The sequence below is a fragment of the Spermophilus citellus genome (genome assembly GCF_964194105.1).
Source record: "Spermophilus citellus genome assembly, chromosome: 6".
NCBI classification, from domain to species: domain Eukaryota; kingdom Metazoa; phylum Chordata; class Mammalia; order Rodentia; family Sciuridae; genus Spermophilus; species Spermophilus citellus.
In genome coordinates, this window is record NC_138187.1 from 141556129 (window position 1) to 141581172 (window position 25044).

Genomic DNA, 25044 nt, shown 5'->3' on the forward strand with positions numbered 1-25044 from the left:
TTTAATTATCTCCCTGAAGTCTTAAAGGTGAACCTTAATTATCATCAACTTATCTTAAGAAACTTTTGGTCAACATCTAAGTGCTAGAGACTGTGGAAACAAAGTAAACACAATAGTCATTTTAATATTGTATTTACCAATCATATAAATTTGTAATACTGTAAGCACAGTGTGATTCATTTGTAAATATTAGTTCTTTCAATTCTAATCTAATGAATCATTAGAGAACATACAACCACACTCCAGATGAAATTTCACATAAAGGGGAACTGAGGCCCAAAGAGATTAAGGGAGTTGACTAAGGACACATAGCCAGTAAGTAGAGAGCCAAGACTGAGCTGTTTAGCTTCATTCAGGTCACCATGTACTATGTATAAAGACAGAAACCACTGGAGGAACTAAAGATCAAATAACTTAAAAATATAGCATAATTTGTGAGAATAAAATTATGACCATGATGCTACAAAACAGTCAAACTTTTTTTTTTTAAGATTGGGCAAGATTTTCTAATCCAGGACATGCTAAAAAATATATTCAATGAGAAGAAATAGTACTGAGAAAAGCTCAGTGGGGAAATACCAGTTTTACTAGCAATAGATTTGCCTTGGCAATGGACATAAGATTCATTTAATCATTTACCAATATGTTCAATGGGTACCTGCTGAATAAAAAGCCCTGTTGAAAGCACAAGGTACACAAGACAGGCTAGGCCCTAGTGACAATAGAGCTTAGATTTGAGGAGGAGGAGATAGAAACTAACCAATTAGGTAAACACATTAAGATACTGAGGACTGCTATGAGGAAAACAAAATGAGGTGAAATAATAGAAAGTAACTTCAGGGTAGGAAGTCTCTATAAAGCTGGCACTTGGTTGGGGGACGAAGCACTTAGAAAGAGCTGGCCACATGCAAATTTCAGAGGACAGCATTACAGAGAGCTACTTCATAAGGCAGAAACAGAACTGGCTTGTCACAGGATGTTAATAAAAGTCATATTTCAGCACAGTGGGCCAAGGAAAGAAGAGCATAAGATGATGTCTGACAGTGGACAAGACCCCTACCAGTATTACTCACAATAAACATCTTGGTAAAATCAAAAAACAAAAAAACTTCTCTACAGCAACATGAAATTCCAGTGAAAATGAGTGGATAAAAAAAAAAGAAAAATTTTAAAAATCAACCAACTATCTTGTTGCCCCATGTAAGAAACCACCTGATCTAAGAAAAAAACATTCTTTTGCAATCCATAAAGAGTAATTTTCAGAACTCACAATCAATTTAGAATATGTCATCATTAATTTCTTCACCCTTTTTAAATTGGTCTTCTCTCCCAGGACTCCAAACTAACTTCAACTGAAAATATTATTTTACTGGGAAGTGTTTAAAGTTTCACAAGTGTATAACACACTGTAGGGAATAGGTATCCATGATTTTTACAATTTTTTAATAGAAATATTACAGTTCTTAGACTGCCCCTTAGTAACTCACCAGTTCTCTAGTAAATTAATTTTGTGTAATAAATGGAGATAGGGGATACTTCTAAAAGTGATATATTTGAATAAAAATTTATAATAAAACCAGTATGAATGTAGTGGTAGGTTCATAATCAGTATATAGGAGTAACAGTTAAACACCTTTGGGCAAATAATATTGAGGGTATAGAATGTAAATGATAAAAATCAATACAATTAATTTTTGACTAGTTGAAAATATGACAAATGAGAAAAACCCATTACTGTTCTGTATTCCAGCAATACTTCTAATTTTAAAATAAGAATTAATAGAATTTATAAAAAAATTATGTTACAAGCAAAATAATAAGCAATAGGTAAATTAATTATTGTATAACAGTATTAGAAGATGCATGGTGTTGTAATCAAATACAATGTAAACCTTTTTAACTGGTTTTCCATTAATGAACATGCAAAAGGGGCTCATTTAAGCAAAAATCAATGTGCCAAATTGGTCTATTTTACCAGCATGCTATAATTACAAAACTTTAGTACTTTCCTCAATAACAATACTTTAACTTAACATTAAGTGAAGATAACTTTATTCAGAGAAAATAGAATGAACTGGGTGGGGGGAGCTTATGCTATAGAACAAGGTAAACAGTAAGCACTAATGAATACAGTGTTATAAATGGTACATTAATATATACAGAGACACTGAGATATATGCTTAGTACACAAAAATTGTTCCAGTGTATATGAACAATTTAATGATAATTTCTTTTTAAAAAAGCAATGGCATCATGATTAGTAGAGTACATTCAGATCACTGGTTTCCAAGGCACTTGTGAAATTTTTTCTCAGTGTTCTTTCATTCCTTATAATTAATAGCTCCAAAAGGCAGACATGACAGACATTTAAATCTATCCATTTTACCACTTATTAACATTTTTGTGCTAGATGAGTAGGAGGAGATATGTAAGCTCATGATTAAAGGGAGTTTCTCCATTATTTCTACTCTGAGTCACTATCGGTATTTGTTATGCCTCCCTTTCATTAATATGAAAGTGAACAATTATTAGAAGCTTCTCACAATGTATTTCTTCATAAAATATATAAATAACCCTTAACAAACCAGAAGTGCACGCATGTTCCTGTTTCTAAGGAAACCTTACCTCTGATCTCATTTTTCTCTTAAGGTTCAGGGATTCCATCCAACACTAACCACGTTTCAGTGCCATCTGAACAAGCAGCAACTGCTGGGATCCTCCAGTCTGATTGCTTAGAACTGAGTTAAATCAGAGCTTCCATGACCCAGATAGAACCTTATACCACAAGTTCAAGTTGGTCTTCATTTACCACTGGAAATTTCAAGTTAAGCACCCTGAATGCCTGTCTCAATTCCACATCTGATTCAGATATCTTCTGTAGATACTGCTTTTATTTTCCACAAAAAACATCATAAACTTGTAAGATGAAAGTACAGCTATTCCTTAACATATGCTGCAGATCTCATCCTTTCTTGCTTTCTCCATGACCTGAAATCAATTAAAATTCCATCTAGGCCTTGAAGCTGTAATCTTTTCCATATCACAGATTCTTTCTTGTTTGCTCATAATTGAACCATGCCCTCCATAATTTAAGAATAGCCCTTTATCCATATCATTTCTTAATTTCACTATAAATTCCTAAAATTATAGGCTCTACTTGATGAGTAAATATATTTATTTCTTATCATTTAGATTATTTAATGTTAAAATTCATCTATAGAAATTAATTTTTATAAATATTCTTTGGTAAATGAGGATATTATGAACACTTAGCACACAGGGACTTCAAGTCATCAGATGGTAATAATCTTTCTATACCCTCATTAATAAGAAACTGCATGACAAAGTCAAGCTAAACCATATCTCTGAAATGAAAAAAATATAGACATATACATATGAAAATGTATTTTTTATAAATATACACATAAATGAATACATATAAATATAATTTATTTGAAGTTCTCAGTCTAGTGGTTATTCTAAGAAGTTTATTTTTTCTCTGAAACATAAATCATAGAAATATTATAAATGTAAGCAATAAAAAGGAAAATAATAAAGGCATCTTGTTTCAGTTTCTTCTTTCACTAGCAAACGTATAAACTGAGTAATTCATAACAGCTACCCTCATTTCTCACAGTCGCCATTTCTTAATGCTCTGTAATTCGACTCTCAATAATCTACTCTAACAGCTGTCATGAAGGCTCCATTGATCTCCTACTTTCCAAAACTAAAAGCTTTTCTTCGCTCATTCATCTTGGCCTTTGTGCAACATTTAGCCCTTTAGAAAATTTCTCTTCCTTTGGGCCTCCATGAAAATGGACAGCTATACCATATCAACATTCCTCCTATCCATCAGTTATTTCCTTTCTTACTCCATTTTTCCTTTATGCTCCTAAATATGAATGTACTTTAAGGTTATTTTCAGCTATGTCTCAGTCTACACCTCTTCTCCAGAGATCACAAGAAATTTTTAGCTTCACCTTTATCTCCGTTCATGTGACATATCAATGCATGCAAGCATATTCCTGTTCATGCACTTAGGTACATAAATGCATGCATGCTTCTATATGCATGCCAGATGTATTCTCAGATATGTATGTAAATAGGCCACTTACAACATCTGTGTAATGTGAACTTGTGCATGTTTACAGAAATAAATAGAACCAGAGATATATGGGTAGACAGATAAAAATCTGAGCCCAAATACCTAACAGACTATTATGCTTCATCACTATGAACACTACAAGTTTTAAATAAAACTCATTACAATGTTCCTCTGTATAACTGTCTCTGTCATCTTTCAGTACTATTTAATTCATTTTCTTCATCAACAGCCAATTACTTCTTGATAGTTCTTCCTTTTTACCTCATTCTAATTTAGGTTTTTGTAAATCTATACCAGTTATATTTATAACTTCCAATAAGACTGGTTTTCTATACTCTTATTAGTGAGTATTTTAGTTTTTCACCACTCCTAGCTAAAGTAAGATATTGAGGGCACTCTTAATTTAATTATTAAAAAATAAATAAAATAATTACTAAATAGGTAAATTTAATCTAAAGTCATCAACTTTCTTGTCTACTCAAACTCCAAACTTTAGTAATTCTTTCACCTCTTTGATAGGAGCTAAAAATGTAGGGCACATTTCATTTATTCTTCTTCAGGAAGCTATCACATGCTCTCTAAGGCAATACTACTATTTCTCGACTTCACTTCTGCCTAAGTTGTAGATAGAAAATGCAGGCCTTTTTAAAGATTTTAAAGATTTTAATCTATGGGATTTTCTGCAATACTAAAACATATAAGTGGTGTAGGTTTGGATCATTGAATAAATTTAAATCATCCGTTCAAATATTAAAGTCTTAATGGAGGAAAAAAATACACTTTATATGGTATGCATCACAAACTCCTAACTTAATTTTTTGTTTGTTTCTCAACTTTGTGACTTACCAAGAATTACTGCCTCTTGCCTTAAAGATGCTTTTGATTAATATGTGCGCTATAATCATATTCACATTAATAAGCCAAATATATTAGTTCCAACAATTTGGAAATGATCCAGCTATAAACACATCACAAATTACGTTCCCTGTTCTGATAGGTATTCAAAAATCATGTGAAAGTGAAAACAAAAATAAATTGTTCAGTTAAAAGCCCTCATTTTTTATGTAAGAAAAGATAAAACTTTTATACTTGTTGATTTAAATTACTCATGCCCTATAGAGTTAGCAACACAAAAGCAAAATAATAATAATTACTATAAGAATATGATGGATATGATTAACTACTGTCTCACATTTGAATTCCACAAAATTAAAACAGTTTTAACAACTGACATATGATCATATTTTTTTAAAGCAGCAAATTGGAGATACCCATTTTAAGAATAGTTTTAAGCTATAACTGATATACATAGAAACAGTATTACATGGCAAACTTTCATCACTATAAACTGAGTTGCTTGAGCAGATTGGGGGAACCTTAGCCCCAGTTTCTCTTTTTAGTTTTAATATTCTGTTATTAGTACACTGAATCAATTTAAAGTTACTATAGAGGATACCCAACATTAATAAATATGATTATTTTGGATGATCTTCCAAGCCCTTCTAAATCTCTTTAATATCCCATGTTTTCTAATTTTTTTCCATATATGTATATGTGAAAAAGAAGACTATATAAGTATACAGTAAAAATGTCTCTATCAGAGGCAACATGGGGAAGATTCTGAAAGAAATGTTAAAATTTTTCATGTCTTACTTTATACAGGCATAAAAAATTCAGCCAACCTTATTTTTAAAGACGAATTGTGTATTATTGGGATTTATCAACAGGCTTCAACTTCATGCACAAAAGAAGCTACTTTAGCAATTATTAAGGAGAATATCAAGAATTAAAAATCTCCCGGGACAGGCCCAGAGGCCCGCCGGCGTGGTAGTCACGTCACCCCAATTGGAGTAGGGGCAGAGCAGAGCCGCCTCCCGCGCCCGGAACAGGCCCATCGACCCCCTGGCGTGGTAGAAACGTCACCCCAATTGGTGTAAGGGCAGAGCAGAGCGGCCGCCCTTGCCTGCAAGGTAGGCAGACCTACGACCCACCGGCAGAACAGCCCCAGGGGTCCGCGGGCGTGGTAGACATGTCACACCAACTGGAGGAGGAGCACAGCCGCTGCCCGCCCTGCAAGGGAGACTTTTCAACTATACAAGAGTAATATAAATATATAGGGGGAAAATTTCAAAAACACAACAGTTTCACCAAGCAGAAAGAAACGCGAGCAGTATGAAACGACAAGGAAAGAAAGGACCACAAGCAATGCAGGTCAACTCAACTTTAGAAGAGGTAATAGCTGAAGCAGATGGAATGTCAGATAAAGAATTCAGGATATACACGCTTCAGATGATCTGGAGTCTCAAGGAAGACATTAGACAGCAAAATCAGACAATGAAAGATAACTTTGACAAGGAATTACATAAACAAATCCAAGAAGCAAAAGATCAACTATACAGGGAGATAGAGGTAATAAAAAACAAACAAACAGAAATCCTAGAAATGCAGGAAGCAATAAACCAACTTAAAAACTCAATTGAGAATACTACCAGCAGAGTAGAACACTTAGAAGATAGAACATCAGACAATGAAGACAAAGTATTTCAACTTGAAAAGAACATAGACAGCTCAGCAAGACTGTTAAGGAACCATGAGCAAAACATTCAAGAAATATTGGACAACATAAAGAGACCAAACTTAAGAGTCATTGGGATACAGGAAGGTATAGAGGTCCAAACCAAAGGAATGAGCAATATATTCAATGAAATAATACGAGAAAACTTCCCAGACTTGAAGAATGAGACAGAATCCCAAATCCTAGAAGCCTACAGGACGCCGAATGTGCAAAATCATAAGAGATCCACACCTAGACACATTATAATGAAGATGCCCAGCATACAGATTAAGGAGAGAATTTTAAAAGCTACAAGAGAAAGGAAGCAGATTACATTTAGGGGTAAACCAATCAGGATAACAGCTGATCTTTCAACACAGACTCTGAAAGCTAGAAGATCCTGGAATAACATATTTCAAACTCTGAAAGAAAATGGGTTCCAACCAAGAATCGTGTATCCAGCGAAATTAAGCTTCAGGATGGAAGATGAAATTAAAACCTTCCACGATAAACAAAAGTTAAAAGAATTTGCAGCTAGAAAACCATCTCTTCAAAACATCCTTGGCAAAACATTTCAGGAAGAGGAAATGGAAAACAACAATGAAAACCAACAGCGGGAGGTAGGACAGTAAAGGGGGGAAAATAATCAAAGAGGAAAACAAACCATGTTTAGTAACATAAATAAACAAATATGTCTGGAAGAACAAACCATATCTCAATAATAACCCTAAATGTTAATGGCTTAAACTCACCAATTAAGAGACACAGGCTAGTAGAATGGATCACAAAACAAGACCCAACAATATGCTGCCTACAGGAGACGCATTTGATAGAAAAAGATATACATAGACTGAAGGTGAAAGATTGGGAAAAATCATATCACTCATATGGACTTCGGAAACAAGCAGGAGTGTCCATACTCATATCAAATAAAATAGATTTCAAGCCAAAGTTAATCAAAAGGGATAAAGAGGGACACTACATACTGCTCAAGGGAACCATACACCAACAAGACACAACAATCATAAATATATATGCCCCAAACAACGGTGCAGCTATGTTCATCAAGCAAACTCTTCTCAAGTTCAAGAGTCTAATAGACCACCATACAATAATCATGGGAGACTTCAACACACCTCTCTCACCACTGGACAGATCTTCCAAACAAAAGTTGAATAAGGAAACTATAGAACTCAATAACACAATTAATAACCTAGACTTAATTGACATATATAGAATATACCACCTAACATCAAGCAGTTACACTTTTTTCTCAGCAGCACATGGATCCTTCTCAAAAATAGATATTATGTCACAGGGCAACTCTTAGACAATATAAAGGAGTAGAGATAATACCATGCATCTTATCTGACCATAATGGAATGAAACTGAAAATCAACGATAAAAGAAGGAAGGAAAAATCATGCATCACTTGGAGAATGAACAATAGGTTACTGAATGATCAATGGGTTATAGAAGACATCAAGGAGGAAATTAAAAAATTCTTAGAGATAAATGAAAACACAGACACAACATATCGGAATCTATGGGACACATTGAAAGCAGTTCTAAGAGGAAAATTCATTGCTTGGAGTTCATTCCTTAAAAAAAGAAAAAACCAACAAATAAATGATCTCATACTTCATCTCAAAATCCTAGAAAAAGAAGAGCAAAACAACAGCAAAAGAAGTAGAAGGCAAGAAATAATTAAAATCAGAGCTGAAATTAATGAAATTGAAGCAAAAGAAACAATTGAAAAAATTGACAAAACTAAAAGTTGGTTCTTTGAAAAAATAAATAAAATCGACAGACCCTTAGCCATGCTAACAAAGAGAAGAAGAGAGAGAACTCAAATTACTAGCATACGGGATGAAAAAGGCAACATCACAACAGACACTTCAGAAAGACAGAAGATAATCAGAAATTATTTTGAATCCTTATACTCCAATAAAATAGAAGATAGTGAAGGCATCGATAAATTTCTTAAGTCATATGATCTGCCCAGATTGAGTCAGGAGGATATAGACAACCTAAACAGACCAATATCAATTGAAGAAATAGAAGAAACCATCAAAAGACTACCAACTAAGAAAAGCCCAGGACCGATGGGTATACAGCAGAGTTTTCCAAAACCTTTAAAGAGGAACTAATACCAATACTTTTCAAGCTATTTCAGGAAATAGAAAAAGAGGGAGAACTTCCAAATTCATTCTACGAGGCCAACATCACCCTGATTCCTAAACCAGACAAAGACACTTCAAAGAAAGAAAACTACAGACCAATATCTCTAATGAACCTAGATGCAAAAATCCTCAATAAAATTCTGGCGAATCGGATTCAAAAACATATCAAAAAAATTGTTCATCATGATCAAGTAGGATTCATCCCTGGGATGCAAGGCTGGTTCAATATACGGAAATCAATAAATGTTATTCACCACATCAATAGACTTAAAATTAAGAACCATATGATCATCTCGATAGATGCAGAAAAAGCATTTGACAAAGTACAGCATCCCTTTATGTTCAAAACTCTAGAAAAACTAGGGATAACAGGAACATACCTCAACATTGTAAAAGCAATCTATGCTAAGCCTCAGGCTAGCATCATTCTGAATGGAGAAAAATTGAAGGCATTCCCTCTAAAATCTGGAACAAGACAGGGATGCCCTCTCTCACCACTTCTGTTCAACATAGTTCTCGAAACACTGGCCAGAGCAATTAGACAGACGAAAGAAATTAAAGGCATAAAAATAGGAAAAGAAGAACTTAAAATATCACTATTTGCAGATGACATAATTCTATACCTAGCAGACCCAAAAGGGTCTACAAAGAAACTATTAGAGCTAATAAATGAATTTAGCAAAGTGGCAGGATATAAAATCAACACGCATAAATCAAAGGCATTCCTGTATATCAGCGACAAATCCTCTGAAATGGAAATGAGGAAAAACACTCCATTCACAATATCCTCAAAAAATAAAATAAAATACTTGGGAATCAACCTAACAAAAGAGGTAAAAGACTTATACAATGAAAACTACAGAACCCTAAAGAGAGAAATAGAAGAAGATCTTAGAAGATGGAAAAATATACCCTGTTCATGGATAGGCAGAACTAACATCATCAAAATGGCGATATTACCAAAAGTTCTCTATAGGTTTAATGCAATGCCAATCAAAATCCCAATGGCATTTCTTGTAGAAATAGATAAAGCAATCATGAAACTCATATGGAAAAATAAAAGACCCAGAATAGCAAAAACAATGCTAAGCAGGAAGTGTGAATCAGGCGGTATAGCGATACCAGACTTCAAAGTATACTACAGAGCAATAGTAACAAAAACAGCATGGTACTGGTACCAAAACAGGCAGGTGGACCAATGGTACAGAATAGAGGACACAGAAACCAATCCACAAAACTACAACTATCTTATATTTGATAAAGGGGCTAAAAGCATGCAATGGAGGAAAGATAGCATCTTCAACAAATGGTGCTGGGAAAACTGGAAATCCATATGCATCAAAATGAAACTGAATCCCTTTCTCTCGCCATGCACAAAAGTTAACTCAAAATGGATCAAGGAGTTTGATATCAAATCAGAGACACAGCGTCTGATAGAAGAAAAAGTTGGCTACGATCTACATACTGTGGGGTCAGGCCCCAAATTCCTCAATAGGACACCCATAGCACAAGAGTTAGTAGCTAGAATCAACAAATGGGACTTACTCAAACTAAAAAGTTTTTTCTCAGCAAGAGAAACAATAAGAGAGGTAAATAGGGAGCCTACATCCTGGGAACAAGTCTTTACCCCACACACTTCAGATAGAGCCCTAATATCCAGAGTATACAAAGAACTCAAAAAATTAGACAATAAGATAACAAATAACCCAATCAACAAATGGGCCAAGGACCTGAACAGACACTTCTCAGAGGAGGACATACTATCAATCAACAAGCACATGAAAAAATGCTCAGCATCGCTAGCAGTCAGAGAAATACAAATCAAAACCACCCTAAGATACCATCTCACTCCAGTAAGATTGGCATCCATTAGGAAGTCAAACAACAACAAGTGCTGGCGAGGATGTGGGGAAAAGGGTACACTTGCTCATTGTTGGTGGGACTGTAAATTGGTGCAGCCAATTTGGAAAGCAGTATGGAGATTTCTTGGCAAGCTGGGAATGGAACCACCATTTGACCCAGCTATTCCCCTTCTCGGTCTATTCCCTAAAGACCTAAGAAGAGCATGCTACAGGGACACTGCTACATCGATGTTCATAGCAGCACAATTCACAATAGCAAGACTGTGGAACCAACCTAGATGCCCTTCAATAGATGAATGGATAAAAAAAATGTGGCATCTATACACAATGGAGTCTTACTCTGCATTAAAAAATGACAAAATCATAGAATTTGGAGGGAAATGGATGGCATTAGAGCAGATTATGCTAAGTGAAGCCAGCCAATCCCTAAAAAACAAATGCCAAATGTCTTCTTTGATATAAGGAGAGTAACTAAGAACAGAGTAGGGACAAAGAGCATGAGAAGATGATTAACATTAAACAGGGATGAGAGGTGGGAGGGAAAGCGAGAGGGAAGGGAAATTGCATGGAAATGGAAGGAAACCCTCATGGTTATACAAAATTACATACAAGAGGAAGTGAGGGGAAAGGGAAAAATAATACAAGGGGGAGAAATAAATTACAGTAGAGGGGGTAGAGAGAGAAGAGGAGAGGGGAGGGTAGGGGGGGAGGGGGGATAGTAGAGGATAGGAAAGGCAGCAGAATACAACAGACATGAGTATGTCAATATGTAAATCAATGGAAGTGTAACTGATGTGATTCTGCAATCTGTATACAGGGTAAAAATGGGAGTTCATAACCCACTTGAATCAAAATGTGAAATATGATATGTCAAGAACTATGTAATGTTTTGAACAACCAACAATTAAAAAAATAAATAAATAAAAAAGAAAGTCTAAATTTAAAAAAAAAAGAATTACAAATCAAATACTATTTGTATAATAACAAAAAAATGTGGATTAAATTTTGTAAATCATATGTAAACTTTACCTAAAATAGTCAACTGCTTCAAGGCTGTTTATCTCAAGGAATACAAATTTAAGAGTTTTAAGAAGACATAGTCCTCATCAGATTAAAACTTAATTAATTTAGATGACTATATAGCTTATTTTTATATGTACAATAAAAATTTCAAATCTACCAGCAACTCTGCATGTGACTTTATAATGCATGCAGCAATATTACAATACGGGTAAGCATTAAATGAGAAAAAGTAATTATAATCTAATGCAGATTGCAAGAAACGAAGAGTAAAATTCAAATAATGTTCAGTATATAAACAGATACTAACAGGAGATGTTTACTTAATTTTATCTAGGGAATACTGCTTGAAATTAAAACTTTAATGAATGTAATTACTAGTGCACAAGCAAAAGAATATTAAATCCAGATATAATTTTTCATTAAAGATTTTAAATAAGCTCCTTTTTTAATTCTGCTATATATCAAGAAAAATATCAGCTCATACCTTATTATTATTAAAATAATTTTCTGTTTTTATGTAGTTAAAAATTAAGCTGTATGCATAAAATATTACAGAATAATTAATGGTACAAGTTATAAATGTTTAAATGTACTAAATATTGAATATATGAAGAAATTTAATTATCAATTTTTCCTGCTTAATATTCTATTATGAATGGAAAAAGAAGTTGCTTATAAAACATTAAGATTCCATTATCATCTACTACAAAGCCATGAATTTCCATATTTAAAATAAAGTATATATATATATAAAATCATGTTTTAGCAGTTATTCAATATCAAAAGTAGATATCTTGCTATTTGAAACTTTTGTTGTTCTTGACCGATTTTAGAAATAATGAATAGGTAAAAAAAAAAAAAAGTAAAAAGATTTCCTTTGAATGAAAGAATATAAACCCGACATGTGAACATGAATATTTTGGTGTTACATACCAGAATAGCTCAACAAAAAAGAAATTGAATATAAATTAGTATCAAAATGTATATACTTTGAATATATAATAAATCCTTATAATTCAAACGATGTATAGAATGGGAACTTTTGTATTGGATATTCAAATATAGCTTTACAATTTCTTTCTACCACACAATTAATTTTTAGGTCCACACCAATGTCCATAAGAAGCGACTTTATGCCTTAAGTCTTCCTGAAATGTATCATCCATCTCTTATCATGTTAATTGTTTTAGTATATTTCATGCCCTAATCCAGTGATATTCAATCCTTAGAAGTAAAACAATTTCTGACCTTTATTTATATAAAACCAGAATACCTGGAAAACAGAATGGTAAATATGCCCAATGTACATTCAGGCATCCGAAAAGCCTGAAATACATTGTACTATAAAGCAAACTGAACCCAGGTAGGTAGGCCATTGAAAAGTTGGGTCACTTTTTCAGATGCTTCATGGATATGACCTGCATTACCTTGCTAAAACTTTCCATCAATGTAATCACAAATACACTATTTTATAATATTGAAAACAATTTTATGAATATTTTACTAAATATATTTTTATTGACCTCCTATTAATATGAAATCCAGATACATTTGCTTTCCAAATATGCTTATATACTCTCTTTATAAGATTAGAAGTTACAAGGAAGTGCTTTTTGATATTAAATTTGCATTTTGTATTAATAACAGTAGCAGTTTCCTTAATACTTCAGCATTGTTCTAAATGTCCTACAAGTATTAACTCTTTTATCCCCTATAAATAATAGTTATTTTTTAAAGAGACAAATAAAAATAAGTACTCTGCTCAATATTATAAAACTAGATTTGGCTCTGTCACAAAATCCAAACAAAGTAAAATTATTACAAAATCCAAAAAAGCGGGGCTGGGGACGTGGCTCAGTTATAGAGCACTTGCCTGGCATGTGTGAGGCACAGGGTTCGATTCTCAGCACCACATATAAATAAATAAAGATCTATTGACAACTAAAAAATATTTTTAAAAAAATCCGAACAAAGCAAAATCCGAACTAAAGTAGTCTGAGTCCAGAGTACATGTTGTTAGGTTACTATACTATCATATTTTTTAGATACGATTTTTTAATACTGTAGAGGTATTTAATTTGGGATGAGTTATGCATATGAAAACATATGCTACCTAGCAATCATTAAGCTCATTTTCAACTCTCTGTGGCTTTACATTCACCTTCATGGTAGGATGCAAGTGTCCATTTTTATCTGCATTAATCTCTTCCATTATGAGCCATGTATGGGCAGGTTTTCTGTAAGTGACTTCAATGCAAGTCTTAGTTCTGAATAGGTACCAAAGTAAAGAACATTCTACTGGTGTTAATAACTTGGCTGCAAGTCAATTTCCTTTCAAAGAAAAAATCACAGGTGAGATTTATAACAAATCATCTTCATTCCTAATTAATCAAACCTAGATATAATTTCTCCCTATACCTCATGAAAAGAAGATTTAAATTTATCTTTATTATAGGAAAATCAAATATTTTTTAAATTTTGTAAACAAATAAAAATATTAACAGCATATTAAATAAGTAAAAAAAAAATTATGACAACCCCAGTATTTAAATTGCATATCTTATCTTCAAAAGAGTAAGATTACTGGCTCTATGCAGAAGGTAGATGTGGAGAATACAAGACAAAATTCATTCTGTAGTATGGCTGGCTAGAGTGTGACATTCTCTGGACAATCTCCCCTAGTATTTAATAAGCAAATCTTCAATAATATTGACAGTTTTTACTTTTAATAACTGCAGAAAATTTTTCCATAAAGACAATTCTTTTTATACTCATATTTCACAACATAATCATCACCACTACATTAACTTATATTCAAGGGTATCCCATGGACTCTAATATTACATAAAAGACAATCTTGTAAAAAATAATTTTTAAGTAATACCACACATTGAAAAAAAGCTTCATGCAATAGTCACATTCCATTTTTTTAAAAAAAGTTGCCATAAAAATCTGCAACAATTATGCAATGAAATACAGTAAATAAAATAAAGTATTGGAATAACATTAAACAGGGATGATAGGCGGGAGGGAAAGTGAGAGTTAAGGGAAATTGCATGGAATTGGAAGGTGAGCCTCAGGGTTATACACAATTACATATAAGAGGAAAGGAGGAGTAGGAGAAAAATTATATAAGTGGAAGAAACGATTTATAGTAGAGGGGATGGAGAGAGAGAAGGGGAGGGGAGGGGAGGGGAGGGGTGAGGGGACAGTGGAGAATGGGATAGACAGCAGAATACATCAGTCACTAGAAAGGCAATTTGTAAATCAATGGAAATGTAACTGATGTGACACAGCAATCTGTATACGGGGTAAAAATGGGAGTTCATAACCCACTTGAATCAATCTGTGAAATATGGTATATTAAGAACTATGTAATGTTTTGAACAACCAACAATAAAATAAAAAAAAAATAAAAATAAATAAAGTTTTGGAGATAGAAATTCACAAAGTATCTTCCTTAACACTTAAATGCTAAGAATCTTCACTCACTGCAATAACTACTGGCTTTTTAAGGGTAATCAATTACATTTCCATATTTCTTTCAGTCCACTCTAACCTCCCATGCTTGGAAATCTCCTGCAATAGCAAAGTCTATCTGGATCCTTCAGCATTTTAGTCCCTAGATAACAACAAGTTTTTATTTTTAAATCTTCCTTTCAGCAATTCCACAGCACTGAAGTTAATGGTTTGCTAAACCCTTGAATACTATTAAAAGCAAGAGTCTGCACATTTGTCTTTTAACTTGTGTCTGTTCTACTTTCCATTCTTCTTTAAACAGTTGTTCTTCTATAAAGACTCAGTCGGGAGCTGTTCCCCACAGGCTCACTCAAGTGTTCACATCCCCTGGTCTCTCTAGCAGTAGATTTAATACATTTATCTAGAAAAAATTAAGCCCTTTGGAACACATAGTGGGGTTCTCAATTTATCTAATGGCATAACAAAAAAAAAGACTAAAGAGACCCTTTATTTCCAATACTACAAGTATAGCATCCATCAGATATTTCTTAAATAAAGTATTTTTAAAGAATCAAAGCTTTCAAATTCCATAAACAAGGAATATCCCTTCACGTAAAAATTAAAAATAAAAATGCTTTCAGTAGACTTTGTCCCTCTGCTTTTCTTTTGAAACTTAAATTATTTGTTATAAGAAAATATTCTGCTTTAATTTAAAGTAATAAGCTTACTAAATTGCTGATGATATTGTGCATGAAAAGTTATTCAAAGTTTAAAAAAGGGGTATTTCCTACATCAGGTAAATTCCCTACTAGTGTAAGTCAACAAGTTGTTACATAAAATATCAGCACTTCTAATAACCAATGAACAATTGTTTAGAGTTATGTGAAAATTTTTCAAATTTCAGTTCTTTTATTTCAAGAATATGTGCAAACCATCTCATATTAATCACATACACAAAATGGTCAGAATTTCTCATATGGTAAGAAAAAATATTAGAACACACATATAAATATATATTAGATTCAAACAAGAAATTAGTATACCACCACAGAATTAATTTTATTTAAAATTAGTCAAGTAGACAAGATAGAACTACAATAGCACAAGGTACTAATGCACTGCATTTTATAGTGTTATTATAAAGAAAATCTGGTTACTGTCAATGAACTTTATGATAAGAACACTTAAAACAAAAATATCATTGTCTTAACATATCTTCTCTTTTCTTGAATATTGGATGTATAATTAATGAAACCAGTTCAAGTACAGGATGTGCTGTACCAAAAATCAATTGTAGGAAGTTATTCCTTTTATCTGTCTCTATATAAAATCGCTTAATACAGCAAAAGGCCAAAACAAGGTTGTTCTATTTACTCTATGAATGAGTTAATCATTTAAAAATGGCAGACGAGGGGTGGATTTGGAACAAGGGGAAGAAATAGTGCATATACATCTTAAATGTCATTCATCAAAGGATTTTGTTCTAGAGTCCTTTCTTTATTAAACTTTGTCTAACTTCTCCATGCTTCTAAACAGAAAAATGTGAAAGAATAGCAAATCTCAGAATTCTACCATCACAACTGTCAATGAAAATATCATCTTAGAGATCAGAACATTGATTTAATTTTATTTATTGCTTCTGATTAGATTCTTTGCTAAAATGTATCTCAACCACATGCTATTGTTATGGTTTAGATATGAGAAATCTCCCAAAGACTCCTTAGCGAGATGACACAAGAAAGTATAGTGGTGAAATGACTGGATTGTGAGAGTTTTGATCTAATCAATTCATTATCCCTTTATAGGGATTAACTGAAAGGTAACTATAGGCAGGTATGTGTGGCTGGAGGAGGTGGGTCATCAAAGGGCATGCTTTGGGGGTATATATTTTGTTCTTGATGAGCAGAGTGTCCCCCCACCCACCCCCCTCTTTCCTTCCTGGTTGTCATTTTCTGAGCAGATTTCTTCCAGCACATGGATTAGCCATGATGTTCTGCCTCACCTTGGGAACAGAACAATTGAGTTGGTTACCTATGGACTGAGACCTCTGAAACTGTGAGCATCAAGTAAACTTTTGCTTCTCTAAAATTGTTCTTGTCCGGTCTTTTGGTCACATATTGGTAAAACAGCTATTTTACCAATATGTTACAGTCTAACAATAAAAATAAACTCCCTGATTATGGTAAACATGATTTGTTTAAGTCATAAAAAGAATTAAATTAAAACGCTAAGTGTTTATACAAAACAGGGTAATTTTAAGGATATTAGGCATCACATTATGCCTTGAAGAAAATGACATCTTTATAAGTAACACAATTTTTAACTGCCATTAAGTTTGACCTAGAAAGGTATTCTTACTGTCATAACTAAGAATCCATCATGGTGAAGATAGAGCTTGACTCTGTAACGATATACAAATTCTTTGTTACACCCATCAAATGCAGATATTTCTAAATATCAAGCAATAAGTATGGGGTAAAAAAAGTCCCATGCCTTTTAACCTGCATCATAACCATTTACCTATGGCATCATACTTTATCTTATGCCAAATTTTGTCTCCTAATTTACCATTAACATTAATCAACAAAATGTAGCAAGTCAAATCAAACAAGTCTATGCAAAAATATATATTTAACACTGCAATTAGTTACAAGGAAGACTATGCTTTTGAACAAACCAAACTACAATATTTTCTTGATTACTAGGAACAAATGGTTCCTTTTGCAAAGTCCATAAAATTCTGCCTCAAACAGGCAAGACTAAGTGGAAGGTCACTTGTTTTCTTTTCCTATAGTTTATACTACAGCATTTTGAATAAAACTTCATTTATGGAAGAAAAAATATTTCTATTGATTGAATAAAATTTGAAATATTTTGCACTATTTCACAACTGCTATCATTTCCTTGGAAAGGACTTGAAAGAAGACATGGTTAAAAAAAAAAAGACTAGATAAAGACTAAAAATAGGACCTAGAAAGGACTGGGAATAAATAAAAAGTACAATACTACCCAACATAGAATGTCTTAGTAAATGGGAAATTTAATAATAATTCTGTTATTGTATTTGCTCACTCTTACTTCTACCATAGTTCATTGACTCATCAAGGATATGAGTTAGAAACATTTCATTATCCTTCGTTAATTAAGAGGTTACTTGTTTCTCTTATCAGTGATAGAAAACTGGTTCACTGAATGTTTAAATATATCCTTAGTAGCATCTCTTAAGATTGGTTTAAGGATAACCCACCTGTGACATCATATCAAAAGTGTAATCTGTTAACATTTTCTACATGTCATTTTGGGAGACTTCAGCCTACTCTAGCCTACCTAATTATGCAAAATTAAAAGCTTTGTTTTCAATTTGGCAAGCTTTCTTCTTCCAAAGTAAAATAACTGTGTGTCTAATTTTTGAAGAAAAGTGCAAATATACTGTGTTCTACTAAATCATAATGTTTGTACTCTAAGTGCCTTCAACATTATTTTAATTATTTCCACTGAAAAGTATTTGAAAATATTCATATACTTAAAACAATACCAGTTTATATAATCTAAAATATCTGATTAGCCTATGGTAAGTGAAATGCAAACCACGACTTAAGATTTTCACTTGAAGAGTTGTTTTTAAAACTGAAAAATCATACAACATGCCTCCATTATTGCTTTTGGATTTCTATAGCTAATGCTTTATGGAAATGAAAAATATGTTGACCTTGAATGGTTTCTAAATTCATAACAGTACAAATAAGTAAGCAAGTTTTAAATAGGGAACACTAGACACTAACTGTGTTGCTCCAGGTCAGAGATACCTTGGGATTATACATGACAGTACTGCCAGGCTGGTGACTCTCCAACCTGGGAATGGTGTTCAGTTTACCTAAGTCCCCATGGGGTTTCATTTAGCCATGGTAGAATTCCTTTTCTGTCCTCAACTGCTGTGTTGTGATTTTACACACCAGAAACAGCTGCTGTGTTCACTGGTGGGAAAAGTCATATCTGAGTAAACAACTTAGATGACATATCAAATTCTCAAAGAAAATCAAGAGCTCTTAACATATAATGTTAACATAATATTTGATATAATTTCAGTTATATCTCAAAGGATATTTTAGATATGATTGTTCTCAGATGTCAAAGTTGCAAAATATATATAGAACAATATTTATTTATTTCAGCATTCACATTGTTCCTTCTCTCAAATATTGTATAGCTTCTCAAGATTAAGAACAGAAAACTTATGAAAAATTATAATGAAAAATTATCAAAATAAAATGAGAAATAAAAATGTAATGAGAAGATAATAAATACAAAAAAATGTGAAAAAACTACGTAATTATTAGGTTTATAAATAACCTCAATTTTAACAACATGAATTTAAAAGAATTGTATAAAACAACTTAAAAGCAAAGACACAGAGAAGAATAAACTTAGGAAAATAATAAAGCTTTAAAATATTTTTTAATTTTTTAATCTCTATTTTGCTTTATTTATTTTTATGTGGTGCTGAGGATCAAACCCAGTGCCTCACATGTCGAAGCAAGTGCTCTGCCACTGAGCCACAACCCCAGCCCTAAAATATTTTTCCTCTCTGTAATATCCAGTCCTTTAACCAGCACTTATAAACACATTTATACATTCACACACATTAATAACCATCAAAAGATGACTAGAAATGGACAGATTTAGTAGCATATTAGTTCAGACTTGAAAATTATAACAATTCAACCATTACAAAAAATTCTAGAGATTTAGAAAATGTTTGACAATGCTGAAAAAATATTTTTAAAACTTCTGTCTGAATATTCATAAATAAATATCCTATCATATTGAGAGTACCAGTGCATTAAACAAATAAAACCTATGGCCAATACTTCCTGTTAATGAACAGAGAAGAAATAACTTTTATGTCTCTATGTCTTTCATTTTTTAATTTTTGTTTTAATCTCAATCTTTCTTGTTAAAAACCCTTCTCAGATGTGTGAGAATCTAGGCATAGCTTTATTTATTTAAGGCAGCAGTGAAAGGCAAAGCTGGGATGTTTAATTCAGTATTTTGTTTTTGTTTTTGTTTTTTCATAGAGTGATCCTGATGGTCACTCCATTGAGAGGAAACAATGAATAACAATACATTTGCATTTTTCCTCTTCAGGTCTGGTTAGATTTCCCAAAGGAAAAATCTGTCAATTTCCTTCCACCAGTCACAAGGACTATAGATGTCTAAGGGTAATAGTGATTTACTCTGCAAAATATAGAATTTATTTAACTTGCTTCCATTATATGGTAATACTCTCTGATGCTTACCTTTTCAAAATCACTTTACATCAGCTTCTCTAGAAACTAAATCTCCAGTGTGCTGTAAAAGTGTTTGGGTGTATGGTTGTGTGCATACATATATATCTATGAGAGGGACAATCTCTTAACTGACAATTTAATAAACAAAGCTTCAACTGTTATTCATGTATATGCTCATGTTTATTCCTCATTATCACAAGGATCTGGTGTCATCCCTTCTGAGTGATGGATTTTATTGAGCAAATATGTTGGGTTTCTAACAATGCTTGTTTTATTTCAAATTTTTCAGTTGAAAGTCAATTATAATTTATACTTTTGAATTTCTTAGTCTAAGATTTTGGTGCGCATTTCTTCTTCCTAGTTTTCTTCTTTTTTAATTTGATTTTTCTCTTCCTTATATTTTTTCTATTTTCTATTATTTTAGTGAAGTTTCCAAAGAGGACAGAAGCTAGACTCTTTTGAAATCATATGTTTAGCTTATGAATTGCTTTGAATACTGGAAATTCATACATGGAAATGTTTTGAGAATGGGAAGGTCTTGGACAAATTTTATGCATTCAGAACATTTTAAGGCTATTACATAATTGCATATAAACTAGTATTTATCATATAATCAATAGTACTGCTATTGGAAAAAATCACAATAGACATTGACACCCCAAAGCTGAAGAAGCACCAAGGATCCATTCTTCAACTTAAAGGATAACTGGACTGACAAATCAACTAAATTTTTTTAGAACACCAGAATCTATCAAAAAAAAAAATAAAAAACAAATATAGGAGAGTGCTTAATGAAGAAAGAGATGCTAAATTTTGTTAAGGACTATTGTGGAATTTTTCTTACTTACCTATAATCCCCATTATTTTAAGTTGGTCTTATAGATGATGGCCCTCACATTCCTCATGTTTCTGATGCCTGAAAATAGACATCTAGTTCTCAAATTATTGTTACTGTACATTTAGACCTGTCCAGTTACTCTCCTGCATATACTAGGTATTTAAGAAGGACATATACATGTCCAAGGCTAGACATATCTTAACACCTGAGGAGATTTCATGCTTTCACTTGTGACTAGGCTTTAGGCTGTGGATAAGCAAAAAGTCAAGGCTAAAGCAGAATTTCAAGCATTCTGGCTAAGAACTGAAGAAGAGAGAACAAATATTTAATAAATGATATATAAAAACTTCTCAAATCTACTAAAGACATGAATCTAAACATTCAGGAATCTCAAAAAACTCAGAACAAACTCCCAAGTGTCCACACAAAGACACATTATATTCAAACTATTAAAACAGAGAAAATTTTGAAAGCAGCAAAAGAAAAATGACTTGCCCTGTGTAAGAGATCTTCCAATAGTATTAACAGTCAATTTCCCTTCAGAAACTATGAAAGTCAGAAGGTAGTAGAATAAGTTATTTAAAATGTTAAAAATAAAATTACTATCCCAGAAATGCATATCTAACCAACCTTCAAAAATGAGGCATTAAAGAAGTAAAGAAGTTTGCAGATAAACAAAAGCAAAGGAAAGTTTCAGCTTCCCTGTTTTAAAAAACGTGTTTTCAAGTGAAAGTCACAGTGCTAGACAATAATTACAGACCATATGAAGAAATAAAGAACATAAGTAATTACACAAATACACACAAAACAGAACATTATTGTACTGTTGGTTTGTAATACATTTTTGTCATGTTATTTAAAATGCAAGGCATAATTGTAAATTTATGTTATTGTCCACAAGTGTATAAAGATTTAATTGGTGGCAGAAATGACATTAAGAGAAAGAGGGAGAGATGTATCAGTATAGAGGTTATGTACACTATCAACATCAACTGGGTATAAATTCAAACAAGTTTCTCATAAATTTTAGATGTCTATTACATCCCCATGTAACTAGTAAGAAAAACAATTATTCTTTTATGCACAGAAAAAGAAATGAGAAGGGAGTTAAAATGTGCCCTACAAAAGTTAACTTAAGAATTATTTTAAGATTTGTAGTGGAGAAAACAAAATAACAGAGAAAATTCCCACTATTTATATGAAAAGAAATATATGTAAGTTGAATTATGAAAGTATTCAGTGTTCTGCAGAAATAGATAAACAGCCTTAGTTTTACCTTCCTAGGTTACAGCTATATCACCAGAAACTTGGAAATGGCATTATCATCTTGAAACTCTCTTTGGGATGAAGTCAACAAATGCAGGATGAAAATACATAGAAGGTTGACACTACTTTGGATGTGAAAAAATACATTTCCTTACCATTTAAGTTATTAATTCAGATTATTTGCTGCTGATAGTATGTCAAAGATACAACTAAGCTGCATATTTGAAAAACAATACAAGAAAATCTAATCAATAGACCCAAAATCTGTTAAGATACAATTAGTCAAGAAGCTCTGTACTTCGTAAAATAACAAGATAGAAAATTTTGAGATAAGTCTTCAAAAGTGACAACTCAATATAGAATTAGATTCTATATGTAGTCATGTAGCATAAAAAATTCATTGTGGCTATATACTTTTATTTCTCCTAATATCTCATATTTCTTTCTTTATTAAAAATAAAGTTATGTTCTATATAACATGAGATACAAAAAGGCCTACAAAAATAAATTTTCTGGCTAAAAATTTGTTAAAAATGTTTAAGAATTTCCAGGTGAAGATTTCTCTTCACATCCCTCATAATTAAAAACTCAAGACTTGAAAGCAAAATGTGCTTGAGATTGGGAGGAGACTAAAGTGGGATGGTCTTATAGTGTGAGCAAAAGGATGTACAATTAGGAATTATATAGAATTATTTTTAATATTAACATATGGGATCTGGATTAAGAAACTCATGGTCTATCCTCAATATACTTATCAGTGATATACATATATCTATATACAGAGAAATATATATTTACATATATCTTAAGAAACCATGAGTCAGATGGTTTTGGGTTTCACAAACTGAACACAAACAACTGAGCTTATGATTCTATTGTGAGACTAAAGGAGGGTATTAATTAGAGCAGTTACAGAAATCATAGAAAAAAAGTACTTCAAACACAATTAGGGCAGTGTTGCTTCAATCACTTCTAATTATGAATCTTTATGAACGTGTCTCTGTTTTAAGGGAAGCACAACACCAATAGTAAATTCTCTGCCTAGACATGATAGATGATACAGAAATTAATATCAGTTAGTCCCATTCAAAAATGAAAACTGGGCATCCTTGAGGAAAGATATCACATGCTTACCCAAATGAACTGAACTTATAATAAGAATTATTAAAAAATATTAACAAAAAATTGCATAAACATCAAAATAACAGTATCAAATAATTAGGAAGTCATCTATATCAGTATCTTCTCTATTTTTATAGTAAAAGATAATTATTTAAAATTTTAATCCTAAAAGAAAAGGCATCTATTGACATGACACAATTGCATGTTTTAAGTTGGAGTGTTTGCCAACTTTTAAAATGACTTAGAAGTTTTACTGCTTTGTTAATAAAATAACTGGAATAAAATTAAATTTCAGCAGTGAGCTCCATTCCGCATTGTCTTGACTCAGGTATAGATTCCCATTACTCCTTATTAGGTTCAGAATGTTAAATGAGTATTAAAAGAATAGCTTTAGAACAAACAAAAATGTTGAAATTCATAGCAGAAGCTAACACAACCTGGAGACAAAAAAAAGTACACATCATAAATGTAGAAAATCCTTTCACTGCTCCGCTTCAGTGAAGCCTAAAATGTCAAGAACCAGGAACTGAATTATTTAAATATAAAATTTTATTGGTATTCTGAACTGCTATAGTTTGTTAATGAAATAATAATTTTAAGAAATATGCTAATAAAAATGTTAAAACTTTTACAGGTATTCCACTTTATTGATTTCCACAGAATTAATGAGGGTTTATGATGAAAACATTTTAAAACATATTTCTTTGTGGTGGAATTTTCATGATTAGCTCATTTAAACAGGTTTTTCTCTCTTCTTATGTAAATTAAGTGTATGGTGTTTTATCAAGTCTTGTCCAGTCACAGAAGTCTACAATTTTGTGATATTTAATAATTTAGATATTTGGCATTTCACACTTATGTTCATGAATTACTTTTCCCATACTATTGAAAATCACTAATATTTCCAATGAATGAAAAGAGAAAAGTAACAAAAAAAATTAACTGTTATTTTGAATTAAAATTCATCAGGTATTTTATTTATTCCAAATTATGAACAATAAGAAATACCAAAAGATAAACAAACTATCTATTTGTAATTTTGGGTTAACAAAGTTAACCTGTTTACAAATACCCTTAGTTGTTTCAACTAATTCAATCTCTTTGACTTTATATTTACTGCTACTACTTAAAAAAAAAAAAACACTTCACTTCATATTACATCCTTTGGATGTATGAAAATGTATAATGTATAATGATGGTATATGCTTGTTAAATTCTTTCAAAAAGTAAACAGGACATGTAGTCATCTTCACCTTACTTGTGTATAGGCAGGCATCCAGGGGTAAACAGAAAAACCAAATGTAGAGTTTGACAGAAATTCCTTGAATTAAATGTACTAAATGC